The following is a 20,019-nucleotide window of genomic DNA, read 5'->3' as shown; positions in this document are numbered from 1 at the left end:
ATAGAATGAGTTTGGAAGTATTCCCTCCTCTTTTAATTTTTGGAAAACTTTAAGGAGAATGGATATTAGGTCTTCACTAAATGTTTGATAAAATTTAGTGGTGAAGCCAACTGATCCAGGAGTTTTGTTCTTAGGTAGGTTTTTGATTACCAGTTCAATTTCATTGCTGGTAATTGATCCATTCAGATTTTCTGTTTCTTCCTTGGTCAGTGTTGGAAGGTTGTATTTTTCTAGAAAGTTGTCCATTTCTTCTAGGTTATCCAGTTTGTTAGCATATAATTTTTCATAGTACTCTCTAATAATTCTTTGTATTTCTGTGGTGTCCGTAGTGATTTTTTCCTTTCTCATTTCTGATTCTGTTTATGTGTGTAGACTCTCTTTTTTTCTTGATAAGTCTGGCTAGGGGTTTTATCTATTTTGTTTATTTTCTTGAAGAACCAGCTTTTGCTTTCATTGATTCTTTCTATTGTTTTATTCTTCTCAATTTTATTTATTTCTGCTCTAATCTTTATTATGTCCCTCCTTCTACTGACTTTGGGACTCATTTATTGTTCTATTATTAGTTTCATTAATTGTGAGTTTAGACTGCTTATAAGGGATTGTTCTTCTTTCTTGAGGTAGGCCAGTATGGCAATATACTTTCCTCTTAGCACAGCCTTGGTTGCATCCCACAGATTTTGCGGTGTTGAATTATTGTTGTCATTTGTCTCCATATATTGTTTGATATCTGTTTTTATTTGGTCATTGATCCATTGGTTATTTAGGAGCATGTTGTGAAGCCTCCATGTGTTTGTGGGATTTTTCATTTTCTTTGCCTAATTTATTTGTAATTTCATAGCTTTTTGATCAGAGAAATTGGTTGGTACAATTTCAATATTTTGAATTTACTGAAGCTCTTTTTGTGGCCTAGTATATGATCTACTCTTGAAAATGTTCCATGTGCACTTGAGAAGAATGTATATTCTGTTGCTTTTGGGTGTAGAGTTCTGTAGATGTCTGTTAGGTCCATCTGTTCTATAGTGTTGTTCACTGCCTCTGTCTCCTTACCTATCTTCTGTCTGGTTGATCTATCCTTCAGAGTGGGTGGATTGTTGAAGTCCCAAGAATGAATGCATTGCATTCTATTTCCCCTTTTAATTCTGTTAGTATTTGTTTCACATATGTGGGTGCTCCTGTGTTCGGAGCATAGATATTTATAATGGTTATATCTTCTTGTTGGATTGGCCCATTTATCATTACATAATGTCCTTCTTTGTCTCTTGTTACTTTCTCTGTTTTGAAGTCTATTTTGTCTGATACAAGTATTGCAACTCCTGCTTTTTTCTCCCTATGGTTTGCATGAAATATCTTTTTCTATCCCTTCACTTTTAGTCTGTGTATGTCTTTGGGTTTGAAGTGAGTCTCTTGCAGGCAGTATATAGATTGGTCTTGTTTTTTAATCCATTCAGTGACTATGTCTTTTTATTGGTGCATTCAGTCCATTTACATTTAGATTGATTATCGATAGGTATATACTTATTGCCATTGCAGGCTTTAGATTTGTGGTTACCAAAGGTTCAAGGTTAATTTCCTTACTATCTAAGAGTCTAACTTAACTCACTCAATATGCTGTTACAAACACAATCTAAAGGTTCTTTTCTGTTTCTCCTCCTTTTTCTTCCTTCTCCATTCTTTATATATTAGGTATCATATTCTGTATTTTTTGTCTATCCCTTGATTGACTTTGGTGATAGTTAATTTAAGTTTGCATTTGCTTAGTAATTAGCTGTTCTACTTTCTTTACTGTGATTTTATTTTATCTGGTGACAGCTATTAAGCCTTAGGAACATTTCCATCTATAGCAGTCCCTCCAAAATAGACTGTAGTGATGGTTTGTGGGGGGTAAATTCTGTCAGCTTTTGCTTATCTGGAAATTCTTTAATCCCTCCTTCAAATTTAAATGATAATCTCACCAGATAAAGTAATCTTGTTTCCAGGCCCTTCTGCTTCATGGCATTAAATACATCATCCCAATCCCTTCTGGCCTGTAAGGTTTCTGCTGAGAAGTCTGATGTTAGTCTGATGGGCTTTCCTTTGTGTGTGATCTTATTTCTGCCTCTGGCTGCTTTTAACAGTCTGTCCTTATCCTTGATCTTTCCCATTTTAATTACTATGTGTCTTGCTGTTGTCTTCCGTGGGTCCTTTGTGTTGGGAGAACTGTGGATCTCCATGGCCTCAGTGACTATCTCCTTCCCCAGATTGGAGAAGTTTTCAGCAACTACCTCCTCAAAGACGCTTTCTATCCCTTTCTCTCTCTCTTCTTCTTCTGGTATCCCTATAATGCGAATATTGTTCCGTTTGGATTGGTCACACAGTTCTCTCAATATTCTTTCATTCTTAGAGGTCCTTTTTTCTCTCTGTGCCTCAGCTTCTTTGTATTCCTCTTCTCTAGTTTCTGTTTCATTTATCGTCTCCTCCACTGTATCCAACCTGTTTTTAATACCCTCCATCGTGCTCTTCAGCAATTGGATCTCTGACCTGAATTCAGTCCTGAGTTCTTGGATATCTTTCTGTACCTCCATTAGCATGTTGATGATGTTTATTTTGAACTCCCATTCAGGAAGAGTCATAAGGCCCATGTCATTTAAATCTTTCTGCAGAGTTATATTAATATTACTCTGGACCAGTTTCCTTTGGCATTTCATGTTTGTATATGGCGCCCTCTAGTGTCCAGAAGCTCTACTATGGAGCTGCTCAGCCCCTGAAGCAATGTCAGGAGTCACAGGGGAGCGGTATTGGTACCTGGGGGGAGGAAAGAGCTGTTCCCTGCTTTCTGACTGCTGTGCCTGTCTCCACTGCCTTAGCCAGTGGGCCGAGCACACAGGTATAAGCTTTTGTCCCAGAGCAGCCAGATATGGATCCCTGCTTTCCACAAGTGGCTGGAATCTCAGTCTCTCCAGGAATTCTGCCTGTCTTAGCTTTCCAACCCTGTAATCATGAGAATATCATGAAAGCACCATGAAATGTAGGTTTGTGCTCCCAGAGCAGATCTCTGGAGCCAGGAATTCAGCAGTCCCAGGCATTCCACTCCCTCTCTGCTCCGTTTCTCTTCCTCCTGCCAGTGAGCTGGGGTTGCGGAAGGGCTTGGGTCCCTCCAGGCCACAGCTTTGGTACATTACCCTGTTCCAGGAGGTCTGCTCTTTTCTCCAGGTATATGCTGTCTGGCGCCATCCTCTTCCCTGTTGCTCTCTCAGGACTAGTTGCACCAACATTATTTTCTAATTGTATCCAGTTTTAGGACGAAGCCTCTATATCTCCTCTCACATCGCCATCTTTAATCCTCCCTCTCCCTTGTCTTTCAGAGGGATCAAAACTTCATTGCAATCTAAATGCTCTCTCTGGCTTTTCCAAGATATCTGTTCCCATCTTGGTGATTGTTTCTCCAGAGACCCAAACTATCCACCTAATCACTAGTAAACAGGACCAGAGCCATCTTAAGTTCTAATGACTGAGTGTAACAATGTCTGTTTCCAGAGTCAGGAAACTAGTTAAAAATAATGATGGCAAAGAAGCCAAAGTTCCTCAAAATATACTTAGTGATTAAAAATATATATATGACCATATAAGTAATGATTTGATATTACTGGCAACTTTTAAGAAGGCTCCATGCACTATATTTCAGCATAACATGGGGCTCATCAATATCAAAACCCAGTTCTTGACAAGTTGTCATCTCAGTTTAGGAACACATATCTGGCTTTCTTCATCATGTCAGAATTATACCCATATGCTAGTCAAAAAGAAACATGATTCACACATTTCTCCTATGGATCCAATATAATTAAAATTCAGTTACTTCATAAAAAATTGTGTAATACCAATATATGGAAGAATGGACATTTTTGTTAAAATTTAAAGGCACTTACCTCATATGGAATTAAATAAAAGGGATTTTATTGCTGGTATATACATTTGCATATTATGGTTCTCAACAGCTTACAGGCAAGGGTAAGTGCTACCTAGAAGACTCCTTTGAGAGATGTGCTAAAATCTTGAATTCAGGGGACCCTATCCTCTACCAACTTTTTTTTTTTTGTAAATCCTTCAATATTGAATCCTTTTCATTTACCCTTGTTTCATAAATCTAACTTCATCATTAGGCTCCAACTTTGACTTGTCTTTGGTCTCAGATATTCCTTTTAGGATATTCACACTCATACCTTACACACTCACCTGATGCACAGATTCTCAACTCTTTCTGACCTGTCACAAAATACAGAATTTATTTAATGTCTTCTGCTCTGCTCTTCTGAACTAATATTTATTGATAATATACCCCACCATACTAGATAGCAAAGAAAAAAATGGAATATCCTAACTCTAAAAGATAAATAAACAACAAAAAAGTGTTGTTACAAAATATTTTTAAATTATGGAGATAACTGGGCTAACTATACTAAAGCAGAATGGAGTGAATGCTTACCTCCAAACACAGAAACATTATAAATGCATCAACTACAAAGCCAAACTGATACAGTGTGTTGATTTGGTGACTATAATAGAGCAAGAAGAGTTGCTTTAAAAAAAGATGATTACCTGAAATAGTGAATAACTCCTGTTAAACTTCAAAGCCAAACAATGTAAACAGTCCCTTGATTGATACAGTGTTCTTCCTCCAGAATTTAATGCATATTAAACCCATGCAAAAACACTTTATTTGTACACAAAACAATTATATATTCTAGATTCAATATGATTAGAAATTATATAGATATACAGTTACTTGTAGATATGCAATATGAAGCATATTACCCCTCAAATGAATAATTGGAGGATAGTCACAAGGTGAGTTAAACTTAGGAAAAACTTTTGGGGATGTGGCTGCCTCACACTTGAATAATGCAGGAGTACCACAGTGTGATGAAATATGTCTTTGTAGATTTCTGAACAACCATTCCAGGATATGGTTATTGTCTTATTAAGAATGATTAACCTACCTTGTATTTATCTCATGTTTCTAAAGCCTGAGTCAAATCCCTGGCCTTCTTTAAGAAAAGCTGATGAAGTGGAATGCCTACTTTGGATAGTTGGATTACTTATACTTGGCTGATTATTTGAATCACTTTAAAATAATACAAAATTATAATTAGTCTAAAGGAAACCAATATAGATCATGCAGATGTCCACCTATCCAGATATTATTTAGACACATTTTATAGATTCAGCTTATGGTAAAGTCTCTTCCCCTCACTTTCCATCCTTTACCTCTTCTTTCTTCACTTCCCTTAGTGCATTTCTCTCCTTAGGGGTGGGAACCTAGAGACATCGTACCTGGTTTCCTGCACTCATCTTATCCTGCTGGAATTTCCTGGTAGGTGTTGCAAGAAACCAATGATATGCTGTCATGACACTATAGTACAACAAAATACAAATAAAGCTTTTATCGAAATGCTTCATGTAGAACATGACCATTGACCACTTTCTCTTGGACATTGTCTTTCCTCTCATAATCACTTATGTGCTGACTTATTTTTATGTCAATCCTCTGATTGGATTATCATCAGTTTCACACAACAGGGTCATGAGGGCACAAGAAACCTTCAGCCACAGTCTCATTTTCTAATAGACTCTGTACCTCTTCAGACTGCTGAAATAGGATGAAAGGATTTGCTTTTAATCATAGGACAAATTAAATTTTAATTGCCTGTTAAAACACAAATGTCAAAAGCAAATCTTAAAGGCAGGGTTGCAGTTCTCCCATATATCATGTTTTAGTTCCATTTGCATGCAAATTGATTCTTTTCTTCATTTTAAATATGTATTTTCACAGAATATGTTAAAGATTTATTTCAAAGCATTATATGGTGATACAACCTTAGTGTGTGTGTGTGTGTCTGTGTGTTCAGTAAAGACCAGTTATCAACCTTTTATTAAAAAGAAAAATACTTCTTTCATCTATGTATTGTCTAACAGCAAATAATCATTTCAGATTAATGGGGTTCTTTTAAACTGAAGAGTTTGTAAAATCATGCACTATGCATTAATCAGATTCATAATCACTTTGGTCTGGGTTCTCTTATTTTACAATACATTAGTGTGTTTCTGCTGTACCTAGTTTCCTTTTCAGTTGCTATTTATGCTATTTATTGTCCTTATTTTGTAAATGACAATACAGTTTTATTGGCAACAGGTTGTGTTCGAGTAGGTCCTGCTTAGAAAGACATGAGAGTGAAAAGGATATATTCTTAAAGCCTTAGCAATGGTGATGTGAATGTAATTATTTAGTTTCATTCAATTATCATTCAAATATGGCATGTAATTGTGAAACTTATGGAACTATGAAAGTGGAAATTTATAATGATGCAAGCTTAATTTCATTAATTTAATGCATAAAGCACATATTACACAGAGACAGACGTCAAATTAAAACTCTCAAACTCTAATTAGCTTTAGAAATCTCTTATGTCTAATTGATATGGCTGTCATAATTAATTTAAATAGTGATTTCAACCTGCCTATGATGCATAAAAACAACCTCAGATTAATAATTTTTAAAGGGAAATAACATAAGATATGGACATATCTATGTCTAAATAGATATGTAGGTATAATAGAAATATAGATATTCTTCTACTCAATATAGCCAGTGGATCACAGAAAAAATGTAGTTCTAAAACTTGATTTATGAGTAAATCATCATGGTCGTATTAAAAAGTCTGATAACGACTCCAAACTTTTAAAAATTCATAGAATATTTAGAACGTTTATTTTAATCACTAGGTCTGAAACCATCTACCAAAATTATGCAAATGAAATATCGGACGATTGGAGAATTTTTCATAAAATTCTATCTTTACTAGATATTTTAGCAAAAAGGATAGATAGGTAAAATATTAATAAAAGGTTAACAAATTGTTGAAGGAAAAATATAAATCTAGGCATAAGCTGTGATGATGTAGAATAATTAGGAAAAAAATGAAGTGTTAGTTTTAATTTTAAAAGATTAAAACACCATCAGTTGATAATCTGGATACCTCAGTATTTATAAAAAGTCACTCTGGCTGCATAGTGACTGCCTTTCCATGAGGATGCTTATCCAGTTCTATAAAGTGGTCTTAAATTGGATGGATCTTGATTAAATGTATATGTATCATTATGTCTACATTAAATACTAGGTAAAAGTATTTGTTTAGATTCAAAATGACTGTTTAAAAAGAAGGAAAAGGAATAGGCAATAGGACTCTTATTGCCTCACTAATAAATTTAGGATAAATGTTACAATCTCACCCATGTAGCTTTCTTCCAGTATGGCTGTATCACATGGAAGAAAGAAGACTTCAATGAAAGACGGCACCTGGTAGTTCAGACATTTTAAAGCAGACATTAGCTGTTTTTCAGAAAGGATGAAAATACATAGGAACTCACAGCATTTCATTTGTCCCTTTGGATTGCCAGCATCTAACCTGAATCTTCCAGAAAGGAGTGGAAGGAATCTGTAACAACTTGATAAGGCATTGTGCTTGTCAGTCTTTGGCTGATTTGTGGAGGCACACTCCACATATCCCACCTTAGGGGTCCTTCCTTTCTCTTTGCAGACATCCAAAGTCTGTGTAGGTCTGTTTTCACATTGGTTCACACGCATGAGTACTGCGTTCCTGAATTCCAAAACTACATTTTGTCATGTTTTTGAAGTAACAGCACTTTTCCCCTGTCTTTATTTTCTAATTCTCTGAATGTAATGAAGTCATTTTCCTAATAGTCTCTTGTAGTGCTTTTTTTTGAAATTTTGGAATCATTAACATAGAATTACAACATTGTGGCTACTAGATTCCCCCATTATCACGTCCCCACCACATACCCCATTACAGTCATTGTCCATCAGTGTGGTAAGATAGTATAGTCCCTACTTGTCTTCTCTGTGCTATACTGCCTTCCCCGTGTCCCCCCTACATTATATGTGCTATTCATAATGCCCCTTATTCCCCTTCTCCCTCCCTTCCCACCCACCCTCCCCAGTCCCTTTCCCTTTGGTAACTGTTAGTCCATTCTTGGGTTCTGTGAGTCTGCTGCTGTTTTGTTCCTTTAGTTTTTGCCTTGTTCTTATACTCCAGAGATGAGTTAAATCATTTGGTAATTGTCTTTCTCCACCTGGCTTATTTCACTGAGCATAATATCCTCCAGCTCCATCCATGTTGCCGCAAATGGTAGGATTTGTTTTCTTATGGCTGAGTAATATTCCATTGTGTATATGTACCACATCTTCTTTATCCATTCATCTACTGATGGACACTTAGGTTGCTTCCATTTCTTGGCTATTGTAAATAGTGCTGCGATAAACATAGGGGTGCATATTGTAAGGTAAAATCGAGCAGAAATGACCAGGAGAGGAGGTGACAAAGAAGCCAAAAGTTTAATAGGGAGCAATCCCGGGCAATGTTCTCCAGTCTGGTTAGTCACAGGCTGGAGTAGTCGCACCCTGCAGGGCAGGCAGTGAGTTTATAAAGAAGTTAGGGGGAGGGAGAGCATAGGCCTACAGTGGCTTGAGGATTGGCTAGCCTAAGGCATGTGTCATTGGCCTTTACAGTAGACAAAGGACTAGAAACTTACTACTCCTTTTCCAGGTTGGGAGAGGGCAGCAGCCGGGAATTTTGGCATGTCATCAGGCTGGAATCTGTTGGTCTCTTTCCCTTACTAGGCCTGGGTTGGGGGCTTTGCTGCCCTCTTTCCTAATTTGGTGAGGGCTGAGCTCGTCTGATGTGCTCACCCCTCCCTCCGGTGCCTCCAGCCTTACACATATGTCTTTTTGAAACTGGGAAACTGCATTCTTAGGGTAAATTCCTATGAGTGGAATTCCTGGGTCAAATGGTATTTCTATTTTGAGTTTTTTGAGGAACCTCCATATTGCTTTCCACAATGGTTGAACTAGTTTACATTCCCCCCAGCAGTGCAGGAGGGTTCCCCTTTCTCTGCATCCTTGCTAGCTCTTGTAGTGCTTTTTTAACTCTATTTGTGTAAGTTAGATTTCCATCATTTTCCTCTCAAAGAAATATATTTTCTATTTGAACACATATGGACCAAATTCCACAGAGTAATTCTGAGCTTTCGAGGTTTTGAAGATCCTTCACTACATGTATGTGTGGTAGACTAAAAACTGTTCTCCCAAAAATATATTTGCTTCCTTATCCAAGGAACCTGTGACTATCAGCTGATATGGTAAGAGTTAATATTACCTTACATGGAAAAACATGTGATTAAGAATCTTGAGAGGTGAAATTTACCCTAGATTATTTGGGTGGTGGTGCCTACATGCAATCACATGTATTCTTATAACAGGGAGGCAGTGGGTGTTTTCATAGACACATGCAACTAATGTGAAGACAAACGTAGAGATTGCAATGATACGGCCACAAGCTAAGGAATGTCTATAGCCACCAAAAGCTGAAAGGTTCAAGGGACAGCATCTAGAAGGACTGCTGCCCTGAAGACTCTGTGATTTCACACTTCTGCCCTTCCTAACTGTGATATAAGAAAAATAATAATAATTCTTTTGTTTTAAGCCACTAAATTTTTGGTGAATCATTGGGGCAGCCCAAAGAAACTGAGACAGTGTGATGCAATACAAACTTTGAGGTCAACTTCATTCCTTGACTTTGAGTAAGTGATCCCTTATTGTCTCGGCGTCCACATCTACAAAATCACTGTAAAATAGTTACCACCCATTGAGGTTTTGAGAAGGTTTCAAAAAACAATGTACCACAGTCAAGACAATAAGCATAATGAGTAGAATAAAATAAAGACAATCATGAAATATTAGCTATTGATATTTCTTATTAAAAAACTTAAACAATGACACTGTAAGCCCCTTAACATTTATTCTCTGCCAACGCTATGGCAGGAAAGAAAAAATGGACTCAAATGTAATTCTTTGCAGAGATTTTTTTAGCTATTTAAAACTGGCCTCCACTTACTGTTTTCATGTCAGTTGACAGAAATGTCTGTGTTGATATTACTCACAAAAGGTATCATAAGCTAAAGAAAGCAAGGCTCCAAATACGACTATTCCAATGACAGAAGGGAGTTTCCTTAAAACTTCTGGAGGAGCTCATTTCAAAGAAAAATATCATGTGGCATATTTTAGGCAGTGTCTCCCAAACATCTGAAAATACTATAGTTATTGAAGTTGATATGGTAACTGTATGAAAGAACACAAATAAACTTCTCATCTATGCTATTATGCACCTAATTCCTTCACACACACACACACACACACACACACACTCTCTCTCTCTCTCTCTCTATCACACTCCCTCCCCTGTGAAATTCCCCTACTTCCCAGGTCTTTAAAACTAGACAAATTAAGACAGGTAAATGTGCACCTTGAAAGGAAGACAGTGGGTTTACCCCTTGAACAACTGATAGGTATGAAATAACTTCCTGATGAACTTGCCTTCTGTCTATACCAAGATAACCCTTGAGAATTTGACACACTAGACATGGATCTTATAGATCCATATGAAATTATGTATTTTTTTCTGTTGAGGTTTGCCTCACCGGATCTGATTCCCAATTTCTTTGTCCATTTCCCACATTCACTGCAGAAGCTGGCAAAGCTAAATATTCAGTGTGGCCCTACGCTTTAAATATGTAAATATTTGAGGGGGGGCGGAAGATGGCGGCGTGAGTAGAGCAGCAGAAATCTCCTCCCAAAACAACATATATCTATGAAAATATAACAAAGATAACCCTTCCTAGAATAAAGACCAGAGGACACAGGACAATATCCAGAACACATCCGCACCTGAGAGAACCCAGCGCCTCGCGAAGGGGGTAAGATACAAGCCACGGCCCCGCAGGAGCCGAGCGCCCCTCCCCCCAGCTCCCGGCGGGAGAAGAGCAGGCAGAGCGGGAGGGAGACGGAGCCCAGCACTTCTGAACACCCAGCCCCAGCCATCCGGGCCAGAGTGCAGGGCGCACGATACTAGGAAAACAGGGCAGCAAGAACAGTGAGCAGGCACTGGAGGCTGGGCGCCGGAGGACATAAGAAAAGCGTGCGACCATTTTTTTTTGCTTTTTTGCTGTTTTGTTTTGGCGAGCGCTTTTTGGAAGTCTTAAAGGGATAGGGACAACAATACTAGGGAAACAGGGCAGAAAGACCGGTGAGCAGAGGCCTGAGGCTGGCACCGGAGAATAAAGAAAAACGAACGACCACCTTTTTTTTTTTTTTTTAATTAAAAACTTTTTTTTTTTTTTTAATTAAAAAAATTTTTTTTTCTTTTTTTTTTTGTGGTCATTGTTTTGTTTTGGAGGGTGCTTTTTGGAAGTCTTAAAGGGGCAGGGCAGGTCACTTAATCCAGAGATCTCTGGGCACCCTAACCCCTGGGCTGCAGGGAGCAGGGAGGCCCCTTACGGAGATAAATAGCCTCCCAGCAGCTCCTGCTCCAACGCGACTCCACCACTTTGGAGCACCTGCCCAAGCCAGGCCACGCCCACAGCAACAGCGGAGATTAACTCCATAGCAGCCGGGCAGGAAGCAGAAACCCTGTCTGCGCGCAGCTGCGCAGCACAAGCCACTAGAGGCCGCTGTTCTCCCAGGAGAGGAGGGTCACAAACCAACAAGAAAGGAAGTCCTTCCAGCTGTCACTCGTCCCAGTTCTGCAGACTATTCCTATCACCATGAAAAGGCAAAGCTACAGGCAGACAAAGATCACAGAGACAACACCAGAGAAGGAGACAGACCTAACCAGTCTTCCTGAAAAAGAATTCAAAATAAGAATCATAAACATGCTGACAGAGATGCAGAGAAATACGCAAGAGAAATGGGATGAAGTCCGGAAGGAGATCACAGATGCCAGAAAGGAGAACGCAGAAATGAAACAAACTCTGGAAGGGTTTATAAGCAGAATGGATAGAATGCAAGAGGCCATTGATGGAATTGAAATCAGAGAACAGGAACGCATAGAAGCTGACATAGAGAGAGACAAAAGGATCTCCAGGAATGAAACAATATTAAGAGAACTGTGTGACCAATCCAAAAGGAACAATATCCGTATTATAGGGGTCCCAGAAGAAGAAGAGAGAGGAAAAGCGATGGAAAGTATCTTAGAAGAAATAATTGCTGAAAACTTCCCCACACTCGGGGAGGAAGTAATCGAACAGATCACGGAAATACACAGAACCCCCAACAGAAAGGATCCAAGAAGGACAACACCAAGACACATAATAATTAAAATGGCAAAGATCAAGGACAAGGAAAGAGTGTTAAAGGCAGCTAGAGAGAAAAAGGTCACCTATAAAGGGAAACCCATCAGGCTAACGTCAGATTTCTCAACAGAAACCCTACAGGCCAGAAGAGATGGCATGATATATTTAATACAATGAAACAGAAGGGCCTTGAACCAAGGATACTGTATCCAGCACGACTATCATTCAAATATGATGGTGGGATTAAACAATTCCCAGACAAACAAAAGCTGAGGGAATTTGCTTTCCACAAACCACCTCTACAGAACATCTTACAGGGACTGCTCTAGATGGGAGCACTCCTAGAAAGAGCACAGCACAAAACACCCAACGTATGAAGAATCGAGGAGGAGGAACAAGAAGGGAGAGAAGAAAAGAATCTCCAGACAGTGTATATAACAGCTCAATAAGCGAGCTAAGTTAGGCAGTAAGATACTAAAGAGGCTAAATTTGAACCTTTCTTAACCACGAATTTAAAGCCTGCAATGGCAATAAGTACATATCTTTCAATAGTCACCCTAAATGTTAATGGGTTGAATGCACCAATCAAAAGACACAGAGTAACAGAATGGATAAAAAAGCAAGATCCATCTATATGCTGCTTACAAGAAACTCACCTCAAACCCAAAGACATGTACAGACTAAAAGTCAAGGGATGGAAAAACATATTTCAAGCAAACAACAGTGAGAAGAAAGCAGGGGTTGCAGTACTAATATCAGACAAAATAGACTTCAAAACAAAGAAAGTAACAAGAGATAAAGAAGGACACTACATAATGATAAAAGGCTCAGTCAAACAAGAGGATATAACCATTCTAAATGTATATGCACCCAACACAGCAGCACCAGCATATGTGAAACAAATACTAACAGAACTAAAGGGGGATATAGACTGCAATGCATTCATTCTAGGAGAATTCAACACACCATTCACCCCAAAGGATAGATCCACTGGGCAGAAAATAAGTAAGGACACGGAAGCACTGAACAACACAGTAGAGCAGATGGACCTAATAGACATCTACAGAACTCTACATCCAAAAGCAGCGGGATATACATTCTTCTCAAGTGCACATGGAACATTCTCCAGAATAGACCACATACTAGGCCACAAAAAGAGCCTCAGAAAATTCCAAAAGATTGAAATCCTACCAACCAACTTTTCAGACCACAAAGGCATAAAACTAGAAATAAACTGTACAAAGAAAGCAAAGAGGCTCACAAACACATGGAGGCTTAACAACACGCTCCTAAATAATCAATGGATCAATGACCAAATCAAAATGGAGATCCAGCAATATATGGAAACAAATGACAACAACAACACTAAGCCCCAACTTCTGTGGGACACAGCAAAAGCAGTCTTAAGAGGAAAGTATATAGCAATCCAAGCATATTTAAAAAAGGAAGAGCAATCCCAAATGAATGGTCTAATGTCACAAATATCAAAATTGGAAAAAGAAGAACAGATGAGGCCTAAGGTCAGCAGAAAGAGGGACATAATAAAGATCAGAGAAGAAATAAATAAAATTGAGAAGAATAAAACAATAGCAAAAATCAATGAAACCAAGAGCTGGTTCTTCGAGAAAATAAACAAAATAGATAAGCCTCTAGCCAGACTTATTAAGAAGAAAAGAGAGTCAACACAAATCAACAGTATCAGAAACGAGAAAGGAAAAATCATGACGGACCCCACGGAAATGCAAAGAATTATTGGAGAATACTATGAAAACCTATATGCTAACAAGCTGGGAAACCTAGGAGAAATGGACAACTTCCTAGAAAAATATAACCTTCCAAGATTGACCCAGGAAGAAACAGAAAATCTAAACAGACCAATTACCAGCAACGAAATTGAAGCGGTAATCCAAAAACTACCAAAGAACAAAACCCCCGGGCCAGATGGATTTACATCGGAATTTTATCAGACATACAGGGAAGACATAATACCCATTCTCCTTAAAGTTTTCCAAAAAATAGAGGAGGAGGGGATACTCCCAAACTCATTCTATGAAGCTAACATCACCCTAATACTAAAACTGGGCAAAGACCCCACCAAAAAAGAAAACTACAGACCAATATCCCTGATGAACGTAGATGCAAAAATACTCAACAAAATATTAGCAAACCGAATTCAAAAATACATCAAAAGGATCATACACAATGACCAAGTGGGATTCATCCCAGGGATGCAAGGATGGTACAACATTCGAAAGTCCATCAACATCATCCACCACATCAACAAAAAGAAAGACAAAAACCACATGATCATCTCCATAGATGCTGAAAAAGCATTTGACAAAGTTCAACATCCATTCATGTTAAAAACTCTCAGCAAAATGGGAATAGAGGGCAAGTACCTCAACATAATAAAGGCCATCTATGATAAACCCACACCCAACATTATATTGAACAGTGAGAAGCTGAAAGCATTTCCTCTGAGATCGGGAACTAGACAGGGATGCCCACTCTCTCCACTGTTATTTAAAATAGTACTGGAGGTCCTAGCCACGGCAATCAGACAAAATAAAGAAATACAAGGAATCCAGATTGGTAAAGAAGAAGTTAAACTGTCACTATTTGCAGATGACATGATACTGTACATAAAAAACCCTAAGGACTCCACCCCAAAACTACTAGAACTGATATCGGAATACAGCAAAGTTGCAGGATACAAAATCAACACACAGAAATTTGTGGCTTTCCTATATACTAACAATGAACCAACAGAAAGAGAAATCAGGAAAACAACTCCATTCACAATTGCATCAAAAAAAATAAAATACCTAGGAATAAACCTAACCAAAGAAGTGAAAGACTTATACTCTGAAAACTACAAGTCACTCTTAAGAGAAATTAAAGGGGACACTAACAGATGGAAACTCATCCCATGCTCGTGGCTAGGAAGAATTAATATCGTCAAAATGGCCATCCTGCCCAAAGCAATATACAGATTTGATGCAATCCCTATGAAACTACCAGCAACATTCTTCAATGAACTGGAACAAATAATTCAAAAATTCATATGGAAACACCAAAGACCCCGAATAGCCAAAGCAATCCTGAGAAAGAAGAATAAAGTAGGGGGGATCTCACTCCCCAACTTCAAGCTCTACTATAAAGCCATACTAATCAAGACAATTTGTTACTGGCACAAGAACAGAGCCACAGACCAATGGAACAGACTAGAGAATCCAAATATTCAAACAGGCATATATGGTCAATTAATATTTGATAAAGGAGCCATGGACATACAATGGCGAAATGACAGTCTCTTCAACAGGTGGTGCTGGCAAAACTGGACAGCTACATGTAGGAGAATGAAACTGGACCATTGTCTAACCCCATATACAAAAGTAAACTCAAAATGGATCAAAGACCTGAATATAAGTCACGAAACCATTAAACTCTTGGAAGAAAACATAGGCAAAAACCTCTTAGACATAAACATGAGTGACCTCTTCTTGAACATATCTCCCCGGGCAAGGAAAACAACAGCAAAAATGAGTAAGTGGGACTATATTAAGCTGAAAAGCTTCTGTACAGCAAAAGACACCATCAGTAGAACAAAAAGGAACCCTACAGTATGGGAGAATATATTTGAAAATGACACATCCGATAAAGGCTTGAGGTCCAGAATATATAAAGAGCTCACACACCTCAACAAACAAAAATCAAATAACCCAATTAAAAAATGGGCAGAGGAACTGAACAGACAGTTCTCCAAAAAAGAAATACAGATGGCCAACAGACACATGAAAAGATGCTCCACATCGCTAATTATCAGAGAAATGCAAATTAAAACTACAATGAGGTATCACCTCACACCAGTAAGGATGGCTGCCATCCAAAAGACAAACAACAACAAATGTTGGCGAGGCTGTGGAGAAAGGGGAACCCTCCTACACTGCTGGTGGGAATGTAAGTTAGTTCAACCATTGTGGAAAGCAATATGGAGGTACATCAAAATGCTCAAAACAGACTTACCATTTGACCCAGGAATTCCACTCCTAGGAATTTACCCTAAGAACGCAGCGATCAAGTTTGAGAAAGACAGATGCACCCCTATGTTTATTGCAGCACTATTTACAATAGCCAAGAATTGGAAGCAACCTAAATGTCCATCAATAGATGAATGGATAAAGAAGATGTGGTACATATACACAATGGAATACTACTCAGCCATAAGAAAAGGGCAAATCCAATCATTTGCAGCAACATGGATGGAGCTGGAGGGTATTATGCTCAGTGAAACAAGCCAAGCGGAGAAAGAGAAATACGAAATGATTTCACTTATCTGTGGAATATAAGAACAAAGGAAAAACTGAAGGAACAAAACAGCAGCAGAATCACAGAACTCAAGAATGGACTAACAGGTACCAAGGGGAAAGGGACTGGGGAGGATGGGTGGGTAGGGAGGGATAAGGGGGGGAGAAGTAGGGGGGTATTAAGATTAACATGCATGGGGGGGGGTAGGAGAAAAGGGAGGGCTGTACAACACAGAGAAGGCAAGTAGTGATTCTACAACATTTTGCTATGATGATGGACAGTGACTGTAAAGGGGTTTATAGGGGAGACCTAGTATAGGGGAGAGCCTAGTAAACATAATATTCGTCATGTAAGTGTAGATTAGTGATACCAAAAACAAAGCAAAAAAAAAAAAAAAAAGGGCAGTTCCTGTGTGGTAACCTCCAACGAGTTCTTCACAAGGGTATAAAGGGCATATAAAAGTGTAGGCAAAGGGTCTGTTTGTGTTTATACAGAGGATGAAAGCCTAATTGGGCTACCCCGAAAATGAACTAAGATACGATATGAAAAAGAACTTCCAACATCTGCACTCTCTGGAAGACTCATGCCAGAAGATGATCATCAGAAAACCCCAACAAAGATCCACGCACTGTCACAGGTGTAGATGCACCCATCCCACCAGTTCCTGTACTTGCCATGGGAAAGAGGAAGGAGATATCTAAGCTGGCCTGTGCATACAGTAAAACAACAAATTTGACTGGATCTATACTGTTGGAACTCAACCAAGAATTTGGAGAAGTGCAAATTGTAGCGCTCCAAAGTCTTACAACTACAAACTATTTACTGTTAAAAGAACATATGGCATGTGAACAGTCCCCAGGAATGGGTTGTTTTAATTTGTCTCATTTCTCTCAGACTGTTCAAGTTCAGTTGGACAATATCCACCATATCATAGATAAGTTTTCACAAATGCCTAAGGTGCCTAACTGTTTTTTTTTATTTCACTGGAGATGGCTGGTAATTACAGGTATGCTTTGGTTATGTAACTATACTCCTATTATGTTAATGTGTGTGCGCAATTTAAGTAGTAGCTTAAAACCTATACATGCTGAAGTTACTCTACAAGAAGATATGTCAAAGAAATAATCAATCTTCCCATGTTTTCTTCCGCCTGCTACTTCTATAGCTTTTCTTCTTCCTTCCTAATTACAACCCTTAAATAGAATTCGTGCCTCGTATTAAATTTACCGAGTATCATAATTCTTCCAAGTGGTAAAGATACCTCAAGACAAATGCTGGGCATAGAAGCCACAGGGCATAAATATGCAAAGAAGTAAAAACCTAACCTTTTCAAACAATAAGGCTTCCCTCTCACTTACCAACTTCACATTTCCCTGTATGGCCCCGGAAGATGACTGGTTAGCCAGAGACGGGTAAGATTCCTCAAGGGAGGAACAACCTAAGACAGGCACAGTCGCAGAGGGGCCATCACGTGAGAAATTGGGGATCAACAGAGGTGAGGCTTTGAACCTCACCCCCCCGTTCTGAGAGAAATCTTCTGCATACGTGGATGTTTTGTTGCCCTGGTCTAGCTTGGATTAACACATAGTCTACAGGCACACACCTGATCATCTACATTTGCTCTCTTACAACACTAAACTATGTTTTCTACCTTTATCTTGTATCTACCTACCACTTCAGCATTTTATTAAAAATAATAATAATAAAGAGAGAAATGTGGTATCCACATATAAATCAAGTATAAAAATCAAATGAGTATTCATATTTGAACTGACTGTTTATAGTTCATAATGCATGAGCAAAACCGAAGGTTTCTGTGATGGCTGCCCTTGTACTGTTCACCATGTGAGAACTTATTCACTATGTAAGAATTTGTTCTCCATGTAAGAACTTGTTTGTTATGCTTCAGAAGATTGGAGACTGACGAAAATTAGGCTTGGGGTGGATTAATGATTGTGCATTGAGCATTGACTCCCCTATACAGAATTTTATTGTCGTTAACAACCATTTGATCAATAAATATGAGAGATGCCCTCACAAAAAAAAAAAAAAAAAAGGACAGACTTCCAATTGTAAAATAAATAAGTAACCGGGATGTAATGTATAGCATAAGGAATATAGTCAAGATATTGTAACAGCTTGGTACGGTGATAGCTGGAACCTAGAATTATGTATATAAATGTTCTACCACTGTGTTGTACACTTGAAACTAATGTAATGTAATACTGTGTGTCAACTACCCTTCAATAAAAAATAATTATTTAAAAAAAAAAAAAAAAAGAAAGTGAAAAGACAGCACACAGAATGTGAAAAAAATATTTGAAAATCATACGTCTAATAAGGATCTAGGATCAAGAATATAACAAGAAACTCTTACAACTCACCACCAAAGTACAACCCAACTGAAAAACAGGCAAAGGATCTGAATAAATATTTCTTCAAAGAAAGAAAAAAAAAATGTAAATATTTGTGTAAGTTTCCTACACTGACTATTCTCCCTGTCCCTGCTCTATGTTCCTGATGGGGGTGTAATATCTGGCATTGGGCAGCCGTCTTGTAAAAGTAAGTTGAAAACTTGAGGAAGAGGCCACACACACAAACACAATTCAGCAGAATCCCTGCCTTTCATCATGAGATCTCAAACATCAACCTCAGCCAGCTGGAATACTCAGCTTCTGCATATCAGTTTCACTGTTACTGCCTGTGAATGCATTCCCAACTGGTATGTTGCAGGAAGACCTGAAGGAATGTCCATCATTTACAAAGCACCTGTTCAAAGTATATGCCATACCAAAGGCACACTTCCACTCTCAATGATCTCATAGTTGGTATAGAGATAAAACATGCCTATGTGAAAACAGTAAAGTTTGATGATTACTAGTAGTATCTACACAGGACAATGGCAGCAGATAGGAATGAGGAGCTCAAATTCTATAGAATTCAAAGATAATCCCACATATAAAGCAGTGTTCAAAGGTGTGTAAGTCGAGATCAGTTGGTCTTGATATGGGAAATTAAGTATAAACATAAGAATAGTATGTTCTGGTAATTATATGTGGCTCAGTATTGCTAAAATGTGGAGCTCTTTAGAGTGCTCAATACATTGCAACAATCAACTGGATAGCCTAGCAAGTGTCACATCAACAAAGACTATGAACAATATGCACAATTGTTGAGAATTTCTCCTGTGATCCGTAGGCAGCCATTGAAAATTTCAAAGAATAGAAAGTGTGCTTATTACTAAGCAAAGATGTCAAGAACTCAGTTAAAAAATTACTACAGAGGATCGGGTAAGTCCAGCTGCAGTAGAGTTTCAGTGGAGCACCCCAATTTTACTATAATTAGTGAATATCAGATTTTAAATCCCTGGATTCACATCTTATCTCCGTCATTTATGAGCTATGTAACAAAGTAAATAAACTCTCTTTGCTTCAGTTATTCACGTGTGAAGTTAAAGTAACAATAGTTACATCTCATGCAATTGTTGCAAGAATTAAATGAATGTATATTGGTAAAACGTTCACAACAATA

This window comes from Manis pentadactyla, chromosome 15 (assembly GCF_030020395.1).
Source record: "Manis pentadactyla isolate mManPen7 chromosome 15, mManPen7.hap1, whole genome shotgun sequence".
Taxonomy (NCBI): domain Eukaryota; kingdom Metazoa; phylum Chordata; class Mammalia; order Pholidota; family Manidae; genus Manis; species Manis pentadactyla.
The sequence above is the reverse complement of the archived record's forward strand: the minus strand, read 5'-3'. Positions refer to the sequence as shown.